Below are 14,408 nucleotides of genomic sequence, written 5' to 3' on the forward strand. Positions count from 1 at the left end.
CACACACACACACACACACACACAACATGGCCAAAAGTAAGTGGACACCTTCCATTCAGCCAGATGACCATTAACACTGATGATGCCTGGTTTCTAACACACCAAACTGGGAAAATCATTTGTTCGCTAGCTGGATTTGTGCACTGGTATGGGGGCTCTGAAACAAACGGTCAACACAAAGTTGAAAGAAGGCTATAGACTAAGAGTTTAAAGACTTTATGCAATTTTGGGATTGACTTTATTAAGTAAATATCTGAAAACGATTTTTCTGTTTAGCATCGAAACTTTAAAGTTTATACAGAAAAATCTAGCAGATTTATTTTTAAATAACTAAATGGTTAATGAACAGAATTTCTTTATTTTATTTTTTTTTTACTAAAAGGCAGAGAAAGGGGTCAAATCAGCACACAACTCTGATTTTTTTCACATGCTTTTTGAAATCGTTACTAAATAGTTTTCTCTCTGCAACCAATCCAGCCATCAACTGTTTCTGATCTGATTGCAGGATGAGCACAAATTAGCAACAACCTCTAAGTAGCAATCCTGAAAGCTTCTGTTTTGTGCTCTTTAGCATCCTGTGTGGTGATAAACTGTATTTGCAGGTTTGGATATTTATTGGATACCTCCCAGATTGTAACTTTTGTGTTGTAACTGTTCAAGCAAGTTGGCAGGGGTTTCCACATACTATTGGCCATGCATTGCATCAAATCCTGCATTGCTTTTCACTTTTTGCAAAAAATGTAACCCAGAACTTTGTTGCAAAAGGAAACAGTGCGACTCTCACTCTGCTCATCCTCTCCTTCCCCTCCTCCTGCTCCCTCTTCTCTCTTGCATCGTCTTGTCTTTCAGGCTCTTCCTTACTTTCCTGTTAGTGTGTGTGTGTGTGTGTGTGTTGTGTGTGCGCGTGTGCGCGTGTGTGAGAGAGAGAGAGATAGAGAGAGAGTTTTCTACCCTGCAGCGGGGTTACAGATTGACTGCTGTGTGTGCGTGAGTGAGTGTGTGTTTGTGATGTGGAGTTTAGACCCGACGTGATAAAGTGTTGAGATAGCATCAACGGTGTGCCAGCTCTACTGTACGGCATACCAGAGCCAAGAGGCAGAGGGGGGAGGGGAGAGTCTCAGCCAACCACTGAACAGCCTGACTGTGGAAAATGTCTGCCAGCTCTCAGCCAATCAGGATGCAGATGCCTTAACTCGCTCTGTCTCCCTCAGATGAACAAACACACACACATTCAGTCAGTGTGTACTGTCCCAGCTGACCTCTCCTTACTTTGTACTTTGTGTTCAAAGTTGTGTCCAACAGATCATTTCTAACAAAACAACTTTATGATGTGTTATTCTATTTTCATGACTTTTGTTTCTTATTTTCTGTTAAAAATGTTTTTAATTTGTTCTCAAAATGCTAACATGTGTTCTCATAACATGGGAACACTTGTGTAAAAAACATAACCCATACTTATTAAATGTTTATATTATGCTGACTTACATGTATTGTTCTAAAGTAATAAAAAAAAGCTAGAGCTGTCAATTAATTCATTTTTTAAATCGCTGGATTCCACTTGCAAACTGCAGTCAAACGAAGCAGTCAACAGAAAATGACAAGGTATGATCTTCTGCAAACATGAAATAGAACATAAGAACCAATAAAAAGACAATAATCAGAGAAAAGAGCAAATAGAAGCATACAGCAGCTCATTTAAAGGAACAGATGGAGCCACACTGACATAATGATGACATGATTGTTCATGTTCATTTAGACAGGAGATATCAGGAGCAGAAAGCAGCGAGGAAGCGGCAGGTGATGCAGCGTTTACAGGTGTGTGTGTGTGTGTGTGTGTGTGTGTGTGTGTGTGTGTGTAGGAGATTTTTGTTGAAACGGATGGAAGATGGTCAGAGTTTTTCGAAAATTATGAAAAAGGGGATCAAAGGAGCGGTGATGGAGGGATGACGGCCATGCTGCGTAAAGAACGAAAATATGGGGATGGTGTAACAGAAGCAAGGCGTGAAAGAAAGAAAGAAAAGTGAAAGAAAGAAAAATGAAAGAAAAAGAAAAATGAAAGATAAGAAAAAGAAAGAAAGAAAGAAAGAAAAATGAAAGATAAGAAAAAGAAAGAAAGAAAAATGAAAGAAAGAAAAATGAAAAAAAGAAAAATGAAAAAAAGAAAGAAAGCGCGGCAGGCAGAGCGATGAGGTTTTTTTTTTTTTTTTTTCGACAGCCGGCAGAAAAAAAGGATGGAGGGCTTGATGGATGGATGGATGGATGGATGGATGGATGGAAGGAGGGAGGAGCATATTTACCCGTCCTTTTTTTTTCGTAAAGCAACGTTCGTTCGTTCGCTCGTGTCTCGAAGGGCGGGGCGGGAGGGGGCGGGGTTTGTTGTGTGTGTGTTGCTGCAACCTCTGCTCACACTGCAGGGGGAGAGCACAGAGAGACAGTCAGTGACACACACAAACACAAACACAAACACCTATCACAAAGAATTACACACAGTTCATATAAACAACATAAAAAATGTAGCGTGCAATGCAAAGGGAAGCATCATACTAATACACACACAATCTGAACATCAAATGTAAACACACACACACACACAATCTGAACATCAAATGTAAACACACACACACACACACACACACACACACACACACACACACACACACACACACACACACACACACACACACACACAATGAATCCCTGCTGTTAACGTACAGAGGTCACCGGTAGTTTGTGTTGATATTATCACTGCGGTAAGATAACGGTTAGTGTACAAGCAGAAACACAAACTGTGTCCCAGTGCATCATGGGTAACACAAAGATACCTGCTATCTGCTGTAAGTGGGGCAAAGTCAGATAAAAACAAACAAAAAAGAGTGTAAAAGAAATGAACTATAGCTTTTTTTTTAATAAAAACAAATTTTAGTTTTTATACCTTTTTAAGGTTAAAGTATCTATGAAGAGACGAAACATGACTCTTTCAGAAGGTGTTGTACGGGCTAATGCTGACAACAGAAAGTGATACGTGATGAAAAGTGTGTCTTAGTGCCGGAGAAGAGAAATCAAACTACCAGGTGTGTAGTTATGACCCTGCAGATTCGTAATAAAGGAAGAAAGCATTTGATAATTGTCAGAAACACTGACAATAACTAAAAATATATTTTAGAATAAACACAATGATAACACAAGGTGATGAATCACATTTGTGTTCAAAGTTGTGGTGACTGGACAAAACTGCAGGGATTCTGCAGCAATTGGGTAAACTTGCTTTAACATTTGCAAACGCAGCATTGCACCTTCCTTAAGGGGCTGATTCTTATAATATTCTTGCTGCTGTATGTGTTTATAGAATATGTTATACCATATCTTTGCAGCCTTAGAACCTTTGCATAGTCATTTGAACAGGAATGTGGTGTGAAATACAAAAGAACAAAAGTCCACTTTAGCTTGTGTTAAACTGTTAATAAGTGATTTATTCCTCTTCTGGATGATGTTGCTTAAGGTTTGAATTTATCCCATATTGTTCGGGCATAAGTTCATAGTCCTTCAGAAAACTACAAAGCCTGCCCTGCGCGTTTTATATTAAATAAATATTGTTTTCAAATCTCAATTAATGCCAATGTACTGGAGAAGAAAGACGCAAAAAAGTTTGATGTCTTAAAGAAAAGGTCAGCGTGGTTTATGTTGTTTTAAAAAAAAAATGAGGTAAATGCTGTGTTGTGTTAGTACGACAGCTGAAAAGGAGAAGAAGAGACAAAAGGTGATGTGAAGTGTAAACAGGAGCTAAGCTGAGCTAAAGACAGCGTGGAGCTCCTGATGGAGACGTGACGAGTGTGTGTGTGGGGGGGGGGGCTGAGCATCAGTGCTGCACAAAGACGATAATCTGCTGCTGCTGTTAGACTGAACAAACTGACGGAGGGAGGGAGGGAGGGATGGATGGCGGAAGGAAGGAGGAAGAGACAAAAAAAATGTAACGGGAAAGAAGTTAAAAGAGACGGTGGCAGGATGGGGAGATGCAACAGGCTGCAAAGCATTGTGGAAGTATTTACAGAAGGATGGATAGATGGATGAGAGATAGAGGGATGATGGATGGATGAGGAGGAGAGAGAGAGAGAGAGAGGGGGATGGAAAACAGAGAAAGATTAAGAGCTTAGAGGGTTGGTAAGACTAATTAGGAGGTAACTGAGGATGGAGGGAGAGAGGAGGAGAGAGATGAAGAGGAGGAATGAGGTGATGGATAAAAGAGGAGGGAGGAAAATGTCAGAAATGTCCAAATAAAGCATTAATAATTCAAAACTGTATCTAATTGCGCTCCCTGTTGTCCAGAATTGTATCTTCAATCTTAACACTTTAAATATAATAAGCATGGTCCCCTGTGTCTTGAATCAGGAGCTTAAAAACCTTTTCCGTGTCCGCCGCTGACGTGCTGTCGTCAGTGTTGTGGGAGATAGAGGAGGTGTAAGCTGATACAGGGAGGTGCCACCGCTCCCACCTAACCCAGGGTTTATCACCATGTTCTCCCTCCACCACACAAAGCTCCCGCTAAGCCAGCAGCTAATAAACTAGCCCTTGCTAACTCACTTTAGCTTTGTTCTGACGGGGCCTGTTGCATTGTTTTGTAGCTTTGGAGCGCTAAAAGGCTCCAGATGCAGCTTAAAGCGGCGCTAAATCTGATAGAAAGAGCTGCTAATGTCTTGATAATGGATTAGACTTGCAAAGATAAATTACAAGAGTCCCATGCGCGGAGGCTGTGGTCCTCGAGGCGTGCGGCCCGGGTTAGAATCCAATCTGTGACTCCTTCCCCACATATCACTCCCCAGTCTCTCTGATTTATGACTCTATCCACTGTCCTATCTCTAATTTAAAGCCCACAAAAAAAAAAATCTAACTTTGCTGGAAGAGGAGGCTGATTTCAAAAAGGAAGCATCATTTCAAATAATCACACAATGACATAAAGAACTGATCAAATGTGCAGTTAACAAACACTCGGTTCAAGTGTCGTTCTTCTGTTTGTGCGGCCTTCCAAGTTTTTCAAGAAGTCTAACTAGGATTCACAAGTCATGAAACATTAACCAGCAGTGGTGTCGGTGAGTGCTGGTTAGTGTCTGTTACAGTGTAACTGGGTTAACTGGGAATAAACAGGAGGAATGACGGTGCAGAACCTGAGAACGGCGTGTGGATGAAAAGATGCTTCCAAGTGTGAAAGCAGGCCGGCGGCCATCAGAGCGCCTGTAACATTACTGGCGGTAAAAATAACCCGCCGAGCAGGATGAGGAATGTGTGTGTGTGTGTGTGTGTGTGTGTGTGTGTGTGTGTGTGTGTGTGTGTGTGTGTGTGTGTGTGTGTGTGTGTGTGTGTGTGCGTTGAAGAATGCTGCTCTGGTTTTGGTTGACAGGCAAGAACAAGTGTAGAGAGCCTGGAGGAGACAAGGGAGGGGAGAGGAAGCAAGGAAAGGAAAGGAGATGCAACAAGAGAGAAAAGGTGAAAAGTTAACAGAAGAAACTACAGATGCGGAGAGAAAGAAGGAAAGGAAACAAGAGAGGAGGAGAGGTAAAAGGTGAGAGGGAATGGATGACAGTAGAGGAAATAAGGGGAAAATGAAACAAGAGAAGAAAGGGTGCAACATAGCAGGAGACATACAAGGAGAGGTCACAAGGAGATGAAATGGGAGGGGAGAAAACAAGCAAGGAGATAATGAAGGAGAAAGGGTAGGAGAGAGGAATAAAGGATACAGGAGAGCACACAGCACGAGGAAAATGAATCCATTTAGGAATAGGAATCAAGAGAGGGGAGGTGGAAACAAGATATGATGGCAAATGATGAGAGAAAACAAAGGAGGAAAGGAGACGAGAGAAGAGGAGAGTAGGAGAGACTTCACACTCATTTACAGGAAATGGTGCTTGATTTCAATATTTCACAATCCACACAGATACCGCATGGACAGAGCCGAGGATTAAGAGAATGGAGGAGAGAAAAAGTGAAGGGGGCGGAGTCAGCACTCAGTGACTGCAACAAAAAAGGAAGTGAGAGAAGAAGAGGAAAGCAGCGGGCGTCTTGTCAGAGAGAGAATCCAGTCAGACCAGATGAGCCGCTCCTGTAGGCGCTCACTAAACTCTGCCTTGATTGGCCGCCTGCCCACCACCCTCTGTGTCACCTGGCAGCTGATTGGCTGTTTGAGTCTGTGGCCCTGGCAGAATGCCTGAAGGACGTGAACACCTCTCTCTCTCTCTCTCTCTCTCTATCGTTCTGCGTGAGTGTGTGAGCATCCTTATCGACTGTTCAAACACACGAGATGAGTCAGAACACGCAGTCACTGTTAACTGTGTGTTCAAGTCTCATCATGTGATCAGTGACATCAAAGACACGCCATCACATCCTTTTATTAACGGTCATGCAGCAGAGTTTTCCAAGATGCTCTGTCTTACAAGACCCTTCACATGTTTTACACCTCATTTATGATGCTGTTAAATCCTCTTATGGAGACTTTAAAACTGTTAAAGAATCAATATAAGACCAGAACAATCCACTGAATAGGAAATCTTTTTTGTGTTTTCAAAAATGTTCCAAGTTCAGTTGATAACGTTTCGATAAACATCCTGCACAAAGATCCCTGAAAAAAAAAAAAAAAAACACAAAAAAGCTGCAGTTTACCTGACAGACCAGTAGTTGGCGGTGTTACTTTCTAATAAATGACACATGCATGCTCACATGCTCTCTCTTCTACAGAGTGGTGAGGTGTAAAAATGTAAAAAAATGGCTAACGCACAAATGTTTATGAAGAGGTGGGGTTGCTACAAGTCACTAATCTACAAGAATCAAATGTCAACTGGGAGTGAGCTGCACAGACCACTGTTGTAGTCCATCAACTCAAGGTGGGCTATTGACTGAAAGCATGATGTACCTGTGTGAAATGTCCACATTTTCAGGGGAACATTATATTTCCAGTGAGGGAGACGATGCCGTTTTTAATAGTTTGGAACCTGTTTTCAAAACGTTCTGTTTGCAGGCACCCGAAAACGCTGTTGTCATGTAAACTAACAGGCAAAGGGTGACACGAGGTTATTGTTTACAGCTGAAATCGTTGTTGTGTAAACAGGGCCTGAAAGTCAATGCAAAGATGCAAACAGTGGCAAAAATATCAAACCTGGCCACATGGGTTAAACACTGACATGTCAAATTCAAATTCAGTGATAACTTATATATTATAAGTATAAAGTTATGACATCCCAAGAATATAATCGTGATTTCTAAAAAGAAATGTATATGTTTTTCTAACTCGTCTCTTGAACTGCTTGTGCACAGATTGGTATTTTGTTTTTGTCAGAAAGAAACTGTGCGCTGCTTCGCTCCATCATGACGCTGCAGTATTACTTCCTGTTTAGAGCGCGGCCTGATTCCTCAAACGCTCATGGGAAAGACAGAAAAAAAAGAAAAGTCTGCAAAAATTATTATCAGCTGACTTTTTATAAACCTCATTCACTGTCCTCCTCCTCCTCCGCTCTTCTGTAATTACAGCCAGAGTGGTAGTGGGGGGGGGGGGGGGGGGGGGCAATAAGTCAGAGCAGGGGGTCTCTGTCAACGTGTGGAGCAGCTGTCTCACACACACACACACACACACACACACACACACACACACACACACACACACACACACGTTAACAGGTGTCAGAGACAGCCAACGACCTCTGCTCTCTCCTCTGTGAGGCCTCTATTCATTCGAAGCACGCTAACAGATGCTAACCTGGACGTGCTACATCACTGTGTGTGTGTGTGTGTGTGTGTGTGTGTGTGTGTGTGTGTGTGTGTGTGTGTGTGTGTGTGTGTGTGTGTGTGTGTGTGTGTGTGTGTGTGTGTGTGTGTGTGTGTGTGTGTGGAGCAGACACATTTGTTTCCCCGCCTTGCTCACTCTCTGTTTCTGACTCATTTAAAGCTTCATTCAGCCTCAAATCAACAGATGCTAACCTGGAGAAAACACACACACACACACACACACACACACACACGCACGCACACGCACACACGCTCCTGCCAAACACTTGTGCTGCTGCTACTTTCACCAGAGTGTGTGTTCACCGGGACAGCAGTGAGCAGATGTTAACCACACTATAAGTATATTTGCACACACTTCTTTTTAATTTAACGTCAGAGAAATATTCTCTTTGTACTCATTTAACAAACACATGTGATCAAGAAATTGAACGTATTCTTTATTTCATGATCACTCTTAAATTCTGTCTAGGATCCTGAATTCTGTCCGTGGATCAGATTTTGGAAGTTGGCTATACACACCTCATGGTCAGAGGTTGGGTCTGTCATTTTCACAAAGGGGAAAGTAAAATCCCTTCAAAATGTGTCATTACCTCTGACATCTCGTGTGACTTTATGACTTCTCTGTCCTGCATGAACTAACACTTTTAATCCTCGTTTTGTTTTTTTGTTGAGAGGGGGAAATGCATGAAAATTGTGGGTGCTCTAAAGTTGAGTACAGTGGTCTGTTGTCAGACAGGTGTTTTTTTAAATGCAGGATATTTTTGTTCCATGCATAAAGTCCAGGATCTTTTGAACGATTACAGCAGGTTACGGTTAATCTTTCAGAGCTTTCTCTCCTCTTCCTCCTCTCAACGTTTGAGTTTCATTTTCTCTCTTTAAAAGAATAAAAAGTCAAATAGTTGCCCAGTGTGGTTGCAGAACTATCTGTCCTCTTTCTGTTCTGTTTTTGTGTGTCCTCCTCTCTCCATCACTTCTCCATCCCTCCGTGCAGGAGTCACACCCTCCTCCTCCTCCTCCTCCTCCATCATCTTCCAGCAGTTGTCTCTCTCTGCTCAACAAGCGACACATTCATCCTCTACACAGCTCAAATACTCCATAAATCCACACACACACACACACACACACACACACAGCAGCTGGCACGCACACACACACACACACACACACACAGTCTGAGTATCTGCTAACACAATCAAGAGTGTGTGCATGTGTGTGTAAATGTGTGTGTGGGGGTATGAAAGGCAAACACACACACGCAGAGTTGACATATTTGCAGGCTGACAGAAAGTGGTGTGTGTTGGAAAGAAGAAGTGGGAGGGACACACACACACACACACACACACACACACACACACACACACACACACACACACACACACACACACACACACACACACACACACACACACACACACACACACACACACACACACACACACACACACACACACACACACACACACACACACACACACACACACACACACACACACACACACACAGCTGGCCACATCCATAACACAGTGTGTCCTCGGCTTGTGCAGGGTACAGGCTGCTGTTATCCTTCAGACTCAATGAAAGACATCGATACAAAAATTGCTTTGTTTAACGTCGATGATCTCGTTTTCATGATCGTGGAAAGCCAGAATGCTAACAGAAATTGAATCTTGATTAATTGCCCAGCACTACCTGACACTGTGTCACAAAAGTCTAACTGATGTTAAATTCTTCACATTCTCCAACATTGCATCCAAATCTGTCAAACCAAACTCTACAAAATAGTCCTTACTTTAAAATATAGTAATTTCCGCATCCTTTGGATCCATTTACATCAATGAAATCAGCTAAATCTGCATATTGTGATGTCTGGCTCCTGGCGTAAGCCTCATTCTGATGTACATATTTTGAAGGGGTAATATTTCCAGGTTGCATGTCAAACTTGCGCTAGCAGCATGATGGATAAATTCACCTCCATTTTTTGTTATTTAAGGTATCAAAAGTCCATTGATGACTAATTTAACAAACCATTAGATGAAGTCGTCTTCCAATAGTTTCAGCTCTGTAACGACATCATGGCCACCATCGAAGGTAAAGACTCAGAATGTCCTAATGGGTTACTGCTGATGCTTTCTGATACTCTACAGATGAATAAAATAAAAAATAAAAGCTTTAATCAAAAAGAGACATATTTCTTTATATAAAGTTGGGTTACTTTGAAGACAGATTTTTTTGCATTCTGTTCGTAAAGAAGGCTGGGAACTCTGCACGAGACGATGCAATGATGTGAGAAATGTCCTTCATCTGTTAATAATGTTTGAACAGAGAGAGAAAACCTCCTCCTCCTCCTCCTGAAGTTACAACAACAATAGAAGCTGGGTGTGACTCCTCCTGTCCCTCCTCCTTCTTCTCCTCCTCTTTTCTTTCTCTCCATCTCTCTCTGTATGCAAACTAAACCCTCACAGCCCTTTCATCACCTGAAATACTGGATGACTGTGCGTGTGTATGTGTGTGCGCTGAATGAGTCCAAAGCTCAAACCGGCTTTGGCGTGTAGGAGCATGCTGTGGGGCCTCAAGGCGACACACACACACACACACACACACACACACACACACACACACACACACACACACACACACACACACACACACTAAACTGTTGAGAGTCTTTCTGGCTAAAGTCTGTTTTCACTTTAAATCAATGACAAGATAAAAATCTGACACACATTAACAGTGTGTTGTTGCATCAATAAATAACGAAAGAATCACAGCTCATCTCTTCAGACACAAACACACACAGTCAAAGTTGGAGAAAGCAAGATGGAGAGATTAAGCACAGCACACTGAGAAAATGAGCCAAAGAGAACAAGAAAAGTGGGAAAAAGAGGCGGTATAAAGAGAAAGGGAGGTTAAATGTGTATATAAGAAGAGCGAAAAAATGTGAAGAGAATGACAAATAGTTTTAGACAAAGAGCTGGAAGAAATAAACAACTTCTAAATTTAAGATAGTGACCTTAAAATCAAGATAAAATCTCGTTAAGTCACACATTTATCTTCCTTTTTCAAAGACAGGGGCCTACATTACCCACAATGCAACTCAACAGCTATAAACTCTATCAGAAATCTGGGTGATAGTTCAGTAGCCGCTACTGTGGCCAAGAGGAGAACAAAGTGTAAAGGCTCATTTCGTCCCAAGTCGCAGCAACTGATTCTGACTCAAGTGACATCACTCGAGGCATTTAACACATACACAGTAATTTATATATTTTTTTTAAATCTTGAAATGCACACTAAGTAGCAGAGAACTAAAATAGACATACAGTAGCAAACTCTAGGGCTGAAAAATGAAGTCAATTTAAAAGTGCATAACACTGCAGTTCCGCAAGTGGCCACTAGAGGATGTAGCCAAAAGTGAGTCAGTGCCCTTAAAGCCCCATGTTAAATCCATCTTTACAGCAAAAATAAACATTTACAGACTGGCATAAAAACAGTTTTGAGTCTATGGCTCATTTCCCTTTACACAACTCCCCTGTTGACATAATATCAAGGCTTAAAGGTGGACAGAATCAGGGGTGTGGCCTCTTTGACTGACAGATGAGGGCTGCTAGGTGTCACCAACTAATTTTGTCAACCTCTGGGGCTGTGACTGTGCTGTTGCAGCCTTTTGGAGATTTTTTTCATGTAAATAATAAGACAAATAATCTCTCTCGCCGTGCGCTTTATTGTTATGTATTAACAGACAGTCCTACAAGTCTGAGCGCCATTCTTTCTGCCAATGAAATTGTAGCATTATGTTAGCACTAAGTAGCACGTTATGTGTGTCAACGCTCACCATACCTGACTTTATAGTTTGTTCACTGACTCCTTCCTCTTGATCATCTTTTTATCTTCTGGTTAAAAAAAAAAAAACAGATGGCAACAACTCAAGAGATGGAGTCCTAAAACCATCGGGTGATGTGATGGTAACTATACCCCGACTGTTTTATACAGTTTATTGAAGTTAGACATAACATTACAATGACATTATTAGTTAAAAAGCAGAGGAAGTCGCTCTCTTTCTCCATAACAGCCATCTTTGTGTGTTAGAAGAAAAAAGATTTGGACACACACACGCTCACACGGATGATGGCGGTCAACTAAGGCTTGACTCCCTCGTCCCTTTTCTTTTCTCATGCTCTCCATCTTATCTCACTCTTCTTGCGTTTTCTTCCTCTCCATCCCTCCGTCTCACTCACCCTGTATCTCTCTCTCTTTAGACAAAGTACAAGGCCACACGCTCGGCCTATCAGAGTTCTCCCTGTCCCTGCAACCCTCCCTTCCCACATTGGACAGCTGTGTCCGTGTGTGTGTGTGTTAGAAATTTGAACAGCTGTTTTTCGCCGTGGAGACCAACTTTTTCCAGTTTGGACCAGCTGAACTTCACCTGACATAAAAAATGACTTCAGTTCAGCCTCCTTTCCTTCATCCCTCTTTTATCTCCTTTCTTTCCTCCTTCTCATTTTCTTTGTCCCCTTTCCTTCCTTCCTTTCTCCTTCCTTGTCACCTTCCTTCCTTCCCTCCTTACCCTCCCTTTTGTCTTCATTCGTCTTTTCCTCGCTTGCTCTACTGTCTCCTTTTCTTTCTTCCTTCTTCTCTCCTTGCTTTCCTTCTTTCTCTTCTTCCTTTCTCCTTCCCTTTTGTGTGTTGCTTCCTTTCCCTCTCATCTCCTTTCCTTCCCTATTCTCTCATTTGAGTCTTCTTTCCTTCCTTTCTTCCCAATCAGCTCTGCTTGTGTTCCTCATCTCTCTCTGTCCTTCCACACTTGTTTTGTCCCTAATGATCTTCCACGCCTTTTCTTATTCCCCTTTCCCTCTGCTTCCTTTGCTCCTTCCCTTGAACACACACGCAAACCCACACATACACAAGCTAACAGTGTGTTCTCTTTGTGATGCAGGGACAAAATGGCGTTCGCTCCCGCCAGAAAAACTTTTTTACAGCATCTTTAACACACAGGGTGCAAAGGGCTGCTTGAGATAAAACAGTTAATGTGTTACTGACACACACACACACACACACACACACACACACACACACACACACACACACACACACACAGGGATAAACTCTGACCAAGTCCAACTCTTAAAGCACCACTGATCTCTTTTATCTTCCATCATCCCCCTGCTGTCTCTTATCTGCGTCGCAGAGATGCTGAAAAAACAGCAACGTATCCTTCACTTCCTGTCTGGTGAGGAAGCAGGAAGCAGTGGGGAGCTCTGCAGCGAACAAGAATTATTTTTCTGTTTCAACCTTCCTCTCTCCCCCATCTCCCCCCTCCTCGTAAACGATCATGAGGATGTAAGTATGTGCGGCACGACACGCAAAAAACATCTTGAAATGTCTCTTCAGTGAGGATAAACAAATAACTACATTTCCCAGAATCCTCTGCAGAGTGCCTCTTGTTTCAGGTTTAATCTGTACCGACTGGACCCACCACAATAAAGTTACATAAGAGGTCAGAGTCCAGCTGAGCAGTGTTATCAAAGACTGCACCTCTTCTGCAAAGTACTGTGAGAGGAGGAGGAGGAGGAGGAGGAGACAGTGAAGGAGGAGGAGGAGGAGGAGGACGAGTAAGAGGAGACAGCGAAGGAGGAGGGAAAAGAGACTGAGAAAGAGGAGGAAGATTGTTAGGAAGGAGGAGGTGTAAGAAAGAAATGCCCAGTAGATGATGAAAAAAAAAGGAGCAAGAAGAGGAAGAGTAGGCTAAAAGGAGACAGAGAACGATTGTGAGGAGACAAAGTAGAAGAAAAAAGGACAACAGAATGGGGAAAAGAATGAAAAAAGGGAAGGAACAGAGGAGGAGAAAGAGAGATAAAATGTAGGAGGAGGAAAAACGATAAAGAAGGTCAAGGAACAGGAGGAGTAGGAAGAGAGAATAAGATGTTGAGGAGGAGGAGGAGGAGGAGGAGCATTTGGAGGTAGATAAAATAGGGTAGAGAAGATGAAATTTACAAAAAAGGGGGAGAAGAAGAATGAGGAGAGAAAAAAGATGAGCGGAGACAAAAAGAAAGGAGAAGAGAGGAGGTGTGATATCCTCAGTGTGTACAGTTTGTGTGAGTGTCAGTGTGTGTGTGTGTGTGTGTGTGTGTGTGTGTGTGTGTGTGTGTGTGTGTGTGTGCGCACGGGCATGTGTGTGCGTGCAGGGCGTGGTGCTGAAGAGGACCAGGTTTCAGTTGAGTGAAAAGACTCAGAGCCTCTTTGTGTCTCTGCCTCCGGGGCGACCAACACACACACACACACACACACACACACACACACCTTTGTGTGTTCATGCATAGGTGTGTTTGTGTGTGTGTGTGTGTGTCCCACCACAGCACTTTCCCATGGGGAGTCTTTGTTGTATTTCTGACTAAAAGCTGAATGGGGTTTGGTGGGCACACCTACTACTGCAAACCCCCCAATCCACACACCTGAGGCCACACCCACCACACACACACACACACACACACACACACACGTTTGGCCCCTGCTTTAAACACACACACACCTCTGATGGTCAATTCCCTGAAGCTTTAAAATAAACACCTTCTGCTACAAAGCAACAATTAGGCAATCAGTTGTTCAACTGGAAGTAATCTCCTTTAAGTTTTAGTCAAAGTTTTGCG

General features: G+C 42.6%; 1 protein-coding gene across 2 annotated transcripts in view; it reads right to left on the reverse strand.

Moving 5' to 3' along the window:
- Positions 1-14,408, reverse strand: part of rreb1a (ras responsive element binding protein 1a) — a 59,253-nt gene that overhangs the window by 30,568 nt on the left and 14,277 nt on the right. The window contains exon 2 of one of the 2 annotated variants that reach the window (XM_065948566.1): positions 2,298-2,408. The exons of the other annotated variant lie outside the window; for it this stretch is intronic. The gene's annotated coding sequence lies outside the window, so the exon portion shown is untranslated. The remainder of the gene's footprint in view (positions 1-2,297; positions 2,409-14,408) is intronic. 2 annotated transcript variants of the gene reach the window in all.

Source organism: Labrus bergylta, chromosome 20 (assembly GCF_963930695.1).
Source record: "Labrus bergylta chromosome 20, fLabBer1.1, whole genome shotgun sequence".
In the NCBI taxonomy this organism is placed as follows: domain Eukaryota; kingdom Metazoa; phylum Chordata; class Actinopteri; order Labriformes; family Labridae; genus Labrus; species Labrus bergylta.